The sequence below is a fragment of the Triturus cristatus genome, chromosome 5_2, assembly GCF_964204655.1.
Source record: "Triturus cristatus chromosome 5_2, aTriCri1.1, whole genome shotgun sequence".
In the NCBI taxonomy this organism is placed as follows: Eukaryota; Metazoa; Chordata; class Amphibia; order Caudata; family Salamandridae; genus Triturus; species Triturus cristatus.
Genome location: NC_140588.1, coordinates 572903314 through 572918358, shown reverse-complemented (window position 1 = coordinate 572918358; position 15045 = coordinate 572903314).

Here is a 15045-nt window from a genome sequence, read left to right as displayed (position 1 = left end):
ATATATATTACCTACTAGCGGTTGCCAGTAGGTAGTTATAGTTAGGACCAAGTTTCCATAGGAAGAGCATTTTTTGTTTTCCTTATAACTTTGGCGTCGTTTGATGAATCTTCATGAAATTTTCCAAACTAACTTTTTTGTTCATCAAGGGGGGGTTGAGAAAAAAGGAGGGTCTCAAAACGTGTTTTCTCCATGAAATTTCCATAGGAAACTTTAGACAAGGCTACAAGTCGAACGGGTGAACGGAATTACCCCAAATTTGGCAGGGAGAAGGGTCTTGGTCTAGAAAGAACGCTTTTGTTTATTTGGTGTGAATCCGTTCAGTAATTTTCGAGAAATATCGAAATTTACAGATATCGATATTTAGGAATTCTGCCATCTGATTGGCTGAGGCGTTACAAGCATGAGCTTGCTGGTTATTGGTTGCGAACGGTTGCAACTAGGAAGTGTTGGCAGCCATTTTGTGATTCCTGAAGCGAGTAAGGGAAAAAAAGGGTGAAAAAAGTAGGAAAGAGGAGGGTAGGAGCGCTGTGAGCTCTGTGGGGTGGTTAGGTTGTGGTATCCGGGGAGTGTGAAGGGAAGTATTCATCCTTACCGGTGTGAAATTGCTGTTTTGCCCAGAGTGAGATGGTGCTGAGGTTTGGTGCCGGTACACTCGGGGATGAAACCGTGAGCTGATTGCTGTAAACTGATGTGCTCTGGGCGCTGTAGCATACTGGCCGCTGAAGCATAGCTATGCAAGTGGTGTTAATATGCGTTTAGACTATAGCGCTGTGAGCTCTGTGGGGTGGTTAGGGTGTGCTATACAGGGAGTGTGAAGCGAAGTATTCACCCCTACTAGTGTGAAAGTGCTGTTTTGCCCAGCGTGAGATGGTGCTGAGGTGAGGTGCCGGTACACTTCGGGATGAAACCGTGAGCTGATTGCTGTAAACTGATGTGCTCTGGGCGCTGTAGCATACTAGCCACTGTAGCATAGCTCTGCAAGTGGTGTTAGTATGGGTTTAGACTATAGCGGGAGTGGGAAGCAAACTACTCACCCCTACCGGTCTGAAGACTCGAATGGAGTGTTTTAGCAAGCAGGAATAAAGAAATAATTGTGAAGAATATAATGCAGAATGTTGCAATGCCACAGAAGACAAATGGTGAAATCAGGTGTGTTTAAGAAAGTAGCTGTGTGTAATAAAGAGATGGAGTCTGCAAGTTATATAAAAAGTGTCTTTATTTAAGTGCCATAAATGGACCCACTGGTGCAAGAGCCAAGGCATCCAGCTGAGGCAAACTCCAACCATTTCTGCTGTATTCAAACCTAAGCTCCTGCATCAGTCAATTCCACATTACATGTTACAGTTCCATGTGACATAAACAATACCTATTAGACATGAATGATTGTAAATTGTATAATAAAAATAAAGATAGGATATGATTACCACACTGTGACAACCAGTTCCTAAACAATGCCGTGTTTTTTTATCTTGATCGCCAGCTCGTGAGCAGAGGCTGAGGATGAGCTAATTTTTGTGAAAGGGCTTCATGGATAACAGGCAGGCAGTGAGATGTGTGCACAAAGAATAGACATGTTTTCAAAATGGATGTCGGGTTTAAGCTATTTTAGCAAGTAAATAGCGTATTTGCATTGGCCATACATCACCCATCCCTGGTTAGTCTGGAGACGTAAGGGGCAATAATGAAAACAGAGTTAAAATGCCTAAGAATACTTAGAAAGTTATTATATGAAAATAGTTCAATTGAAGTGTATTCAAATTTTTTATAGGAAAATGTCAAAAAAGTTGGAAAAAATTAATCCAAGAATAAAGTGAATTTCTTACAAGTCTTGGAGATTGCAGAACGGAAGTTCTTCAGCGGCTTAAGATGCGTAATGTTCCAAGAGGCGATTGTTGCCATCGTGTGAGAAAAGCGAAGCGATCCAATTCATATCCTCAAAGGGAGTAATGTTCCTCGAATGTTGGAGCGGCAATTTGAATTGGCAGGCAATCTGCGATCTTGTCAAAGGTCATATGTTGCAGGATATTTTTCGCGGCTGCACAGAAATCCCATTCCGCCAGGATACCTTTTTGCGTTGCATCCGCCATTGCTCCGCTACCCGAACAATCAAGTTCATGGTTTTCAAGATACTGCATTACCTGCTGGATATCGGGAGCGTTTGCTGGGATGTTGGCAAGGCATAGATCCATTCGCCAGTCAAATGGGCAAGTTTTGCAATAAAAAGATGGTTGCTCGCAGATTGCATATGTGTAAATAAATGTCATGTTGTAGCTGGCTCCGATAATAGATAGAGGCAGGCAGCCGAAAAGCTGTTCCATTTTTTCACGGTATTGATGCAGCTTTGCGTAGAGGTGTATTCTGTCGGACATGATTGTTACCACAGGGAGCGCAGCCATTTTTTACAAGCAAAAATAGAAGAAGGATGGCCGCAAACAGAGCAAGAATTATGGGCACTGTTCCTGTTATTCCAGAGTTGATCGAATGAATGAAGTCTGGTATTATACCAAAAACAGTTTGAAAGCCTGTGACAAGGCCGGAGGAGATAGCGTTAAGAAAGTGAGCCAGAGCTTAAATGTCAGATGTGTTGAAAATTGTGTAACAATTCACAAAGTGTAATGGGAGGTTCCTATTTAAAAGGGAGTGTATTTTACTTGAAGTTCGTGCTATCTGTAATCGATAAATTACTTTTGGAGAAGTGACGGACACTTCTGTTTGAAACAAAAGCTCTTTCAGTTTGCTCAGTTTAATAAAATCTGTTTTCAAAGTAGGTACTGAAGGCCAAGTTGAACTTTGGGAGTTACTTTGTGTCGGTGGGAATAGAGATTGCCACAGGACGTTACCCGGTTTGAAACAGTAAGGACATACGGTATGCCAGCTCACATTCTGTAGCAGTCCATGTTATTAAGAAGCAGATAACTGCCGTTAGAAAGCTGTGTGAATGTTGGTCTGATTGTGGGAGTTGGCGTGCTCTTAAGAAAGCACGCAAGATTAGGGGCTGTAAGCTTGGAAGTGTCGTGCAGTTGGACATAGTAATGAATGACTGCCATTGTGGTCTCACTTTTCACCTATGAGAAAAACTTCTGTATCCTCTTTAAGTCAGCGATATGTAAATGGGAGAACCACTGCTCGTAAATAAATGCGCTACCTTATATAATCACATACAACATGACAAACAACATGTACACCTAGCAGACACAACAACACTACGTACTTTGGGAACCATGGCTAGCAATGTACACAAACCAAACATGGCATAGCACCTCTGCCACACAATGCAGAATGCGGGGAGAGATGGCAGCAAAGTATGTGCGAAGGTGGCAAGTGATTCTCAATTATAAAAGTATACAACGCAAAGTGTTGAGGGGATGTGCCGGACAGACTTGAGTATGCAGAGCACAGACATGTACTTGTCAACATACACTGATGGTCTATTGAGCGAAGTGGACAGTGGACACAACCATGATAGTACGGTCAGTAGGGAAGACTACGAAAACATAGCGCCTTCCCCCCAAATCTTTAGCGTAATGGGCTGGCTCAGCGTACTCAAGGCTAGCATAGGGGTATGAATAAAAGGCACGTTTCTATGGGTGTGGTTCTCTTCCGGAATAACGAACATGTCTGTCAGGTCTGCGCAGCTTACACTGCCACGAGGCTGATGCCATAAGCGAAGGTGGCTGCGGGAATAAAGCTCTCAGCCTGCTGGTACCCAGAAACCGTCATGGCCGCTGCGACGCACATATGCCCCACAGTTCACCTTTCGAGACAGCTGTATGTGAAAGACGGCCCACGATGTGCCTGCGGAAGCTTTTGGTCCGAGGTCTGCGATCTGGGATGGCTTCTGAGATCAACACTTGCTACCGCAACACAGACAGACAGCGCCCAGCCTTAGGTCCAGCACCGTGGAGTGCTATGTATACTACTAACACAGTAGTCCAACAGGTCCCAACAGTGGAACGGTGTCTTGATCCCACAATGGATGATGTTAGAACTGCATCTGAGAGTGGAGATGAAGGTACTCCCTTCGACCAGGTGCAAGCAACTCTAGATCCCAACAGTGGAATGGTATCTTGTTCCCCGAATGGACGATGTCCGATATTACCTTCTGCTTGTTGTTTTTTACAGAACTCCCTACGTTGAGGTGCATCAGACTATGTGCTTCCGTAGCTAATTGCTGCACATGATCATTGGACTTGGCTGACTGCAGTCGCTGGAGTACACCGCGGTACAGTAGGTCCGAACAGTGAAACGTGGTCTTGATTCCACAATGGACGATGTTAGAACTGCATCTGAGAGTGGAGATGAAGGTACTCCCTTCAACCAGGTGCAATCAACTCTAGGTCTCAACATTGGAACGGTGTCTTGATCCCAGAATGGACGATGTCCGATATTATCTGCTGCTTGATTTTCACACAACTCCCTCCGTTGAGGTGCATAACACTCTGTGCTTCCGTAGCTAACTGCTGCACATGATTATTGGGCTTGGCTCACTGCAGTCGGTGAAGCACACTGCGATACAGCAGGTTGGAACAGTGAAACGGGGTCTTGATTCTGTGATTGAGGATGTCAGAAGTTAAAGTCTGTGATGATTTCTGTGTACTCCCTCCAATCAGGTGCAACCAACTTTGTGCTTTCAAATCCAACGGCACGTGGCTGTGAGGCGTAAATGACCACTGCCTCTGGCCTACACTGTTGTCAGCAGGGCTCACAATTCAGATCGAGTGGTGATTGTTTAATTACAGAATCCAGTAGGCAACTAACTACAAAATCTATGAAATATACACAATATCCTTTAAGTATACTTGCTTGAAGAACTTTTTTTAGATGAGTTATAGGTTTAGTACAATGACCAAATTCTTCTTGGTAGTGGAAAAGAACACTGAATAACAGCCTACAAAGATCACAATTCGAATTGTTTTGATTTATTTATTGTAGAGTTTTTTGTAATTTTGTATTGTTTTATTTTGTGAAGAGGAAGTGAGAAAAAGTATTCATGGAAGACTGTGCTGACTACTGCCTTCAATTTACACTGCAGACAGCAGTGTTCACAATTTAAATCGCTATTGTAGATGATGCAGTCCTGTAGGCAAAAGGCTCCAGTGCGCTCTGTCCGCACCATGCATACGCATCAGTGCACGATCCACACATGGTGTTTGTTGCTTCGTGTATGACAACCTGGGCAGCTCAAGTCAACGCCACGTGGCTGTAGGCCCTTGCTGACCGCTCTCTGGCCTACACTGCAGACAGCAGTGTTTACAATTCAGATCGAGTCGCTATTGCAGATGAGGCAGTCCTGTGGGAAACAGACATTGTTCCTAGTACGGCCCGCCCGCAGCACACATCATCGCTGGCTGTGCACATGCTGAATGCTTTCGATGTGGCTATCTGAGTGCACCAGACTTGATGGACCCTTTATGATACAATCTTTTTGTGTATTATTTCAGATCTACTGCCTGTATCTCAGTACACCACAAGTTATGGTTCTTTTACGATAGAATCTTTTGTGTATTATTTCAAATCTAGTATCCCTGCCTTACTGCTGCACACACTATTGACCCTTTTATTATTGAATCTCTGTGTGTGATCCAATGATTACTGTTGTAGTTGATGCTAGCAGCATCCATTCCCTGAGAGCTGGTTTACACTCACCCCACAAGCATTCAGCACAGATGTCATTGGATATGTGACCCTGGTAATAAATAGAAGTCGAGTGCACGTGCCCGTACCCACTTCCACTATCTATCTGTGTCCGTGTGTTCATTATCTATGCATGATACTGCCCCTGGGCCGTACCACATTACATTGTGCTGTGGACAGCGTATGCAGCCATGTTACCTCTGGCAGTGGGGAAAACTTCAGGTATGTAACTTTTAGGTGCATGGCTATCACAGGTGGAAGGCTACTTTACAGAGCATGAATATTGATGAAGATGATGGCTGCATGTTGTGTGTAGTATAACTTAACAACAAGAGAGAGAGGGAAGATACTGGAGCCACTCTTAATCCCCCTGGGCTATAGTAGTTAAACAACAAAAGAGTGTATCCTATAGAAACATGAGTTAGACTAAGAACTAACAAAAAAGTGAATCACTGTGTTTTAAAAGAACCCTCACTCACCAACCTGGTTGGTGACATGCTTCATCATTGGGTGATTAAACCTATACACCTGGTTACCGTCTTGTGGACCATGGTGCACTTTGATTAACGTCTGTTCCCACCTTCCAATTTGGATTGGAAAACTTTATTTGTGTCTGTCATAACATTCAGGTACTTGCCTGTGATATGTACTCTGTATGTGTTTTCTTACCAGCCCTGAAGAAGTCGGGGGTGTGTGTACCCCATGACGAAACACGTGTTGGCTGGCTGGATTATTCTGAATTACATCATAAAAACCGAAAACTGAATCTACTTGATCGTCCTGTGGTCCCTCATTACTCAATTGTTTTGTTGTATGATTTTGTTTTAGACACAAATGGTAATATGCCTCAAACACTGTGATTTTAACGTGTGCACAGTCTTGCTTTCTGTTCATATAGTGGGCCGCGGCCCACTTGTAGAGGGTTTAGGGGTTGTTTCTCCCTCTTCTGTGGCACCGTTACTTATATATTCGACTTGTGACAAGAACGTATAAAAGAGAGCGCTCGTAAATAACCTGACAGTTTGGAATAATACCCCCATTTTGCTAATTCTCGAATTTGAGTGCAGGTTGGAGCAGCATCCGCGTGGAGACTCATCATGACCAGTGATAGAGATAAAATTGCAGAAGAACTTTTTGACAACCTTGCCAAAGGGCAATCAGTAGCAGCAAGTGCTGGGCTTAATATACCCACACGCAATGAGGGTCTTCGGGACAAATTTGTGAGGCTAGAAAAATTTTAAAAAGCCGAAAATTCTAAATGGTGGGACGGCGCTACGTTGAAGCAGTACATGCGTCTCAATAGGGTCCCCAGGGGTCTAAGATCGCAAATCTTTCCAACATACGATGACCTGGAGGAGGACCTCTTAAAGAAATGGGAAGACACACTAACGGACAAATCCCAAACACTAATGACAATTCTAATTGCGAATACAGACAGGAAACTGATAAAACTTCAAAAAGATATTGAAGCACTAGAACAAGAGATACTAGCCCTAGACCTCAAAGAAGCCACCGAAAAGAATTATGTGATACTTAATGATATTCTAATGAAACATCAAAATGAAATCAAAGAAAGGAAAGCGAGAAAGTTAAAACGGGATGAAATAGATTACAGGGAAGGACGAGTGTACACCTATGCGAGAAAATATGATTATCTTTTTCAGACAGGGAAAGAATCAGAAAAAATTCAAAGACAGGAGACTAGCTCAGTCTCTTCCAGTACCTCATCTTTAAATGCACCAATCACTAGTGACAGTGAATTAGAGAATGCAGGGACATCTTCCTCTTCTTCTTTTTTACGAGAGGTACTGAGAATCAGGAAAGGGAACAAACTTCCACCCATCCGCGATCCCACAAACGCAAAACCCGCAGAGGTCAGAGGGCAGGGAGAAAAAGAGGATTACCGTACCAAACTGAGGTCAGGTCAGAACAAGAAGTAACGGTAGGGTCTACAGATGTCATTGGGGTTATGAACCTGTCTTCTATATCTTTGAATGATGAAATGGTTAATTTGCTAAAAAAAGGTTTAAGTTTCAACCCAACTAATGAGGGTGATGTGTGTAATACCAAAGTGGATCTGTACAAATTTACGAGAAATGTGAAATTGAAAACTTTTTTTGAAATGAACCCTGTACCTAATAAAGTCTCTATGCATATTCCTACTGATTCTGTGAATATCAGTTATAGTATCCAAGACGCGTTAAATACACAGCTACTCTTATCTTTAGCAGACACAGAGGAAACGCCTCAACGAATAGAATCACTATTACAAGAGCTTGATATTCAAACAGATTACACATTGACCAGTGGGCTTCGACCAAAATCTAAGTGGACACCTACACTAACTAGTGGAAATTCAATAGACACCTTTCACAAATTAGTACTGGCTGACCTTAATAGATTTGAAGACAAAAGAGATAAAAAGAAATCAAGATACTCTGATAATTTGTCCAAAGGGGAACGGGTGGCCCTTAAAGAACTTGCAAGTAACAAGGATGTTATAATTAGAGAAGCGGACAAAGGAGGCAACGTAGTGATAATGAATAAGCAGGATTATAATGCAGAAATATTATCACAACTTAATGATACCTCATGCTATGAACCGATACACCAGAACCCAATAGGTCCACTGTCGCAAATAATAAACAAGAAACTTACTGAGTGGTATAATGACAGTCTGCTTACCCTGGAAGAAATGAATTATCTAAAAGTGTTTAAACCCAACTACCCATGCATTTACACACTTCCTAAAGTACACAAACACCTCACTTTCCCTCCGGGTAGACCAATAGTAGCAGGAATTGGGGGTCCCACGGAGAGATTAGCTGAATACGTGGATCTTTTTCTGTCACCACTTGTGAAAAACCTACCATCATATGTCAGGGACACGAAGCATATATTGAACATCCTGTCAGATCTAAGATGGGAGGAGGGCATGATCTTGGTTACGATGGACGTGGTGTCATTGTACACCAGCATTGAACTAGAGTTGGGAATGAAAGCCATAGAAAACATTTTGTTTAAAAGAGCTGCTTCTCAATGGAAGCACACAGAGATGCTGATCGACATGATGCGCATTATTCTTAACAACAATGTATTTTTATTCAATTCTCAATGGTTCAGACAGAAGAAGGGAGTTGCGATGGGATCCAAATTTTCCCCCAGTTTCGCCAATTTGTTCATGGGTAAATTGGAAGAGGATTGGATATGGGGACCAGGAGGGGGCAGATTTCATGACTCTATTCTATACTGGGGGCGCTACATCGATGATTGTCTAATGATATGGACAGGCACCCCGAAGAGCCTGACGGAATTTTGTTCATACCTTAATTCGAACACTTCACGTATGCAGTTCACACAGGAATCAAGCAGCACGAGTATCACATTTTTGGACATTGAAATCTTTATTAAAGATAACAAATTACACACCAAACTACATAGGAAAGACACTGCATGCAATGCGATTCTACACGCAAATAGTGCACATCCACCGCACCAAATTAATGCTATCCCACTAGGCGAATACACCAGGGCCAGACGGAACTGCAGTGTAGACACAGATTTTCGACTCTGTTTACGGGACATGGAAACTAGATTTATTAAAAGGGGCTATAGCAAATCTATAATCCAGAAAGCAGGGAACAAAATCAGAAACACAGACAGAATGAAAACTATTGCAGACAAGGAGAAGAAACCCACAGACACATCGGTCAGGCTGATCACAAACTACGATGGTTACAGTAGGGCCCTGTCTAAAAGCTTACATAAACACTGGCACATCCTCACAAATGACTCCTCTCTATCGAAATTCATTAATAAAAGACCGCAGATCACTTACCGTAGGGGCAAAACATTGCGTGCACGTCTTAGTCCCAGTTACACACACAACGTAATCCCAGACACATGGTTAAGTTAAGTGTACGATCCAATGGTTTTTTTAAATGCGGCTTTTGTGGAATTTGTAGATGGGCTGACGACAAGAAAAAGTAATTTCACAGCCCAAACAGAGAATATGATATCAGGGTGAATATTAATTGCAATACTAAATTTGTAGTCTATGTACTAGAATGTACGTGTGGAGGCAAATATGTAGGAAGTACCATAAGATGCCTGAAGGAAAGGATTGCAGAACATGTTCGAGCCTTAAAACAGAAAGATTCAAGATACCCCATGGCATTACACATTTGGGAGTGTTCTACACAAGGCCAAAGCAAGAAGTTCAAATTCTATGGTATAGACTATTGCAAACAGAACCCTAGAGGAGGCAATAGGGAGCTTAATTTGAGGAGACTTGAAGCCTTTTGGATCATGCGCTTACGAACCTATGACCTAGGTTTCAATAGTGACAATGAGATGCACTATTTCCTAGGAGACTGATGTTGTGTTCACCTTTGGAGTCTGGTATGACATTTGATCTTGCAAGTTTTTTTTCATATTATGTGACCATTTCAACAATGTATATAAACTGTAATGTACACAATAGAACCATACACCGCTTTAGAAACCAAAAGGAACATCATGTGTTCACAATCACATAACACTATAAGTTTGACCATTTAAAGAATAAGTGTTACCACAACCATCAAATGAGGAAATACTGAGAACTATAAAAGATGGACAGCACAGTATAATGTAGACTCCTGTATGTACATTCTTCATCTACTAATTACTGTGCCTTTGTGGCTTGCATATCTTCTCCAACATGTACTGGATTTTCCTGCTTTTCGCTGCCATTTGATTGATATACAAACCTAAACATTCATGCTCATGCTGCGAAATTTCTTATGTGATGCGTTGCCTTAATTTTGCCGTTTCTCTATCACAAACCAGGAACTGGAATCTATGACTGTATATCTTGTATCGATGATCTTTTTTCCTGTCATGTATTCTTTTTAAAGGATTGTTGCAATAACTTCATGTTTTTTACATTTTCCTTGAGTTGACGTATCTTGACAAACTTCCAGATAAACACACCTCAACCCACGCATGCGCACCACCAAACACGGTCGAACGCACTCGTTCTAGTGTTTGCACTAGCTTCCCAAATATAAGTACTTCCGGGTATGCGCACTAAAGACACTCGCAAACACACGCGGAGAGCACCGGGCACCAACGGATGGATGTACTCGTCTTCTGGTAGGAAATAGTCTTGAACTTTGGGATACTTGTATATTCACTGGCCCATTTGATTAGCATGAAGCGAGCGAGTTTACCGATTCCGTATTAATCCTTACAGAGCCTGAGTGTTTTAAAAAAACGGTGTCACAAACTCACGGACTGTTTTGGACTTCACTGTGAATGCCTACAGATAACGCCGAATCACACCGTTTCTGTTTGAAATATAAGACCTCCTGGGTCGGAATTATCACCAGGTTTAAGGTAAGCCTGGATTTTGAGTATACACTCTGTGGAAATGTGGATTTTCCTGATCAGTTATGTCCCCTATCTTGGACCCCAACGGATCTATATGCATGTTACAAGTACATGTATGTTCCCTCCAGTTCCAGTTTCTAAGACGCAAACATATGTGTGTCTACCGTCGACATGTTCTCTGTCAGATCCGCCATCGATGGGCTGGATATTCGATTCCTAGGTATGAAAGGCCACCGACTTTATATGGCTAAGTTACTACATTTTTACAGTTCAGGCAAGTAGGCCCGATTCTGTCCTCAAAGCCTTTCCCTGCTCTCTGTCTCTGACAGCTTCAGCTTGAGCTCGCATCTGTATCCATGAACTTTGTCCTACTCCCTGTGCAGCTAACGGTGCCTGCCTCGGCCAGTTTTCGCCTGTCTGCCAAGAAGTTGTATTTCACCTTCGAATTATCTATTTTGCTCTCCAGCCGATGCATTCCTATCTAGTGATTTAGGTAAACATTTCCTTTAGCTCACAAGCAAAGGACTCAGCCTTTCCGTCCCCCTGCGAGTGATTCATAGCCCTGTTGCCATGGAAAGTTTTCTGCCCCTCGCATCTCATATAGACACTTAGACGCTTGTACACGCACACACAGTTAGTATAGAATAGATTCTGTCCGAAAGTCTCTTCCTTGTGGATAACATAGTTCTTTAAACATAGGATGTTAGATATGATTTGGGATTAGGTTGACTTGACCCCCCAGACTTCTCGTCTCCACATGTAGAGCTAAATGTCAAGTCCCCTTCACACCCTAGTTGCACGTCAAATACACGTCATGCTGCCGCGCGCGCATCTATGCCAAGTATTATCTTATAGATCCACCTATGTCTGATAATCCTAACCAATCATGTTTCTTTTATTCCTTATTACGCCTAGTTTCAATTACGTACCTGTTATGTCACTTTTCTTATCAAATGTTACGCCTTCTACATTCGTTTCATTGTAATGTACTTATTATAAAAATACATGTCTGTCAATAAAATATTGTACTTCACTTCCTGAACCCTCGTGGTGACGGAACCTGAAGGCCGCGACTCGAGTCGGCCATTTTGAATGGAATAAAGCCCATTTAGAAAACCTCTTATACCACGGATTCTGCCTCTTGTTATTTTGAGCTATTTTACTTTATTTTAAGATTCCGTATGAAATTCAGTCCGGTAATATTTATTTTTATTTACCACATAATGGCGCCCGAATAGGGACACTTTCTCATCTCACGCGCCGGCGGTGCGTTGCAGGCCCGGTCTCCTGCCACAGCTGGACGGACCATAAACGCGTACCAGCAGGATTTCCTGTAAGCTCCCTCCGGTCAAGCGGGGGCGACTGAGGCTGCGATCAACCCAGACGAGGCGGTGAGAAGTGCGAAGTATCCCGACCAGAGCCTAGCTGAGAGAGCAAGATCCGAGGTATACAGAGGCCCACCAGGTTTTCCGAAATCCCGACGTCCAGAGGGTCCGATGTCCGCAGTCGTCGAGTCCTGTCCATTCTCTGAGGCCTTCCGTTTCAAGGAGCTACTCGGTGAGTACCATCGCCGGGGAGGCGTGTTGACGCGCACATAGGTTGTGCCGGTCAAGACGGATTTGGGTACACAAATCCGGTCTGCACTGTTTAGCAGTGTATATGTACTGTTTAGCAGTATATCAAGTATTCCGAAGTATTCAGTTATTGTCAAGAATTCAGCGTGGTGATTAGTTAAGCAGACTGTCATCATTGTCGACCATTATTAAATGTTTAATGTTTAATGTTTAAAGTATTCAGAAAATGTCTTGCATATTGTGGTATGAATGATTGTTCATTGTTCACTGTTCATTATTGTGTTTTTCTCGTATTAAGTAAGTTCAAGAGTAAGTATCAGATCAGTTGTCAATATGCCGCTCTTCTCGAAGTTAAGACAGATTACTACCAGAAAAGGGGTGCTTGAAGAAGCAGTTCCTATTCCTCCTAGAGACACTCCAGGGCATTTCATGTACCATAAGCATGGCTTAGATGCCATATTGTTTCTTGATCTATGGGTAGATTATACCAAGGGATTACCGGAAAGTCAAAGGTGGCCCGCAGCGGGAACCTGGGATGCAGAGTGCATCATGAAAGTGGAGGAAGAGTTATGGAAAAGAAAGGTCAGACAATCACAGAAAGACGCTGTTGAGTTATGGCGTAAGGAATCTCATAGACGAACAGAAAAAGCACGTAGACAAGAAGAGAGGAGTAAAGAAAGTTCAAATAAAGTTGAAGAAAATCTATTAATTAAGGAAGGTATCCGAGTGAAATCAGAACAAGTAAATAGACAAAGGAATGCTCTTATGAATGGTATGTATCCCCTTCTAGCCGAAGGACTGCCTAAGGCTGTTACGGAGGTGCCAAAAGACTTGCCACCCCCATTATTTCCAATTAAGGTACATCCAAAAGGGCATCCCAGAACCGCAGAAGATGTTTTTCTTTCCTCATATCTAGACGATGCAGCCCCCGAGTATGCTAACGCCACACCACATAGACCGTCTGGCGGAGGGGTTCAACGTCAGGATCAGGTATCTGTCCCCGTGCAACAGCAAGTCCCGACGCAAGCTTCGGCAAACACATCTGTTTCCGCATCTGTCTCCGCAGTCGACTCTACAGGGGTATCGACACCCATAGTTGCTGTGTCACGTTCGACGAACCCATTCACACCCGACGCCCCAGATAGGGCCACGGGAGGTGCTAGCAGTACCTTCACACCACCTAGAATAAATAAACTTGTTTTTCAAGAGTCAGCACATTCACGTACACCTAAGTTCGTAAGTGAACGTACGCTTAAGGAACTCCTTGTAAATTGTAGATATGACCCGGTGGTTGGTAAAGAGGACGAAATGGTCCTGGCATCATTACGTATCAGGCGAGCCGCAGAGTATTTAGCGAGGTTACCAGGGATGATTACGCATCTAGATAACATATATCATTTTGTTCAAACAGGACGAGATCCAGGATGTATTAACAGAGCTATGGAATTCCAGAAAGTAGAGATACAGGGGGAACTGTTACGTTTCCTCATAAACTGTGTGATCAGAAATCAAGATCGTCCGGGGGTAGACCCGAATGCAATGCTTATTCTTACAAGATGGAGTCAGAATATATCAGAAGGGAGACACGATAAGCAAAATTGTATAATAGCCATGTGCCGAAAAATCCGTAAAGAAATAGAGCGTATTCATGAAGAAAGATTGGGAACAGACGAGTATGAGCAAGATGAAGTGTCCGAATCAGAGAATTCCGCAAGACAGTCAGAGACCATAGCCTATGTAGGCAGAGGAAGATCCTGTGATAATGCTAGATGTTTTTCTGATCCCATACACTCTGTATGCCCAAATAATAACAGAACGTATCCGACGCCTGTAATAAATCTGAAGTTTCCTGAACATTCGTTTCAAGCCGCAGATAAAATACTACGAGAACGAAGGGGTTACCACCTCCTCGATTCTATGGATGAGCAAGAATTAGCCAGATCAGCCGTTCACTGGATCGTTAGTCCTGAAAAATACGGTGATGAGACCGTAGCACACACGTTTCTCAATCTCAGTACAGATGAACAACGTTTAGCTGGAATCTATATGATTCAGCAACTCCTCATATTATATAAGAGCCAACATGCTGACCCTGGTCCTTTACCTGATATATTAACGGAACTACTCACGTACAGATGGAGAGGTTCTAGTAACAAGCTAATTAAAGAGATATTAGTGTCACGTAAACAGTATGTCCTTTTTATAAGTCCGGATTCTCTCTCGCTGCCCCACAGAGAAAGAACGCCGTACTATATGGATAGACAAAATCCTTTACGAGAAGTGCACCCAATAAAAGGCGAAGACAATGAGTTTCACCGTGTATTTGTTTACACACCCATATCAAAAATGGAATTATTAGAAATGAAGAAAGTAGTACCTAGCCATGATAAAGACCCAGCGGGTTTCCACCGAGAAATTAAAGACATGTTACTAATGGGAGAGTACACCTTTCCTGATATTA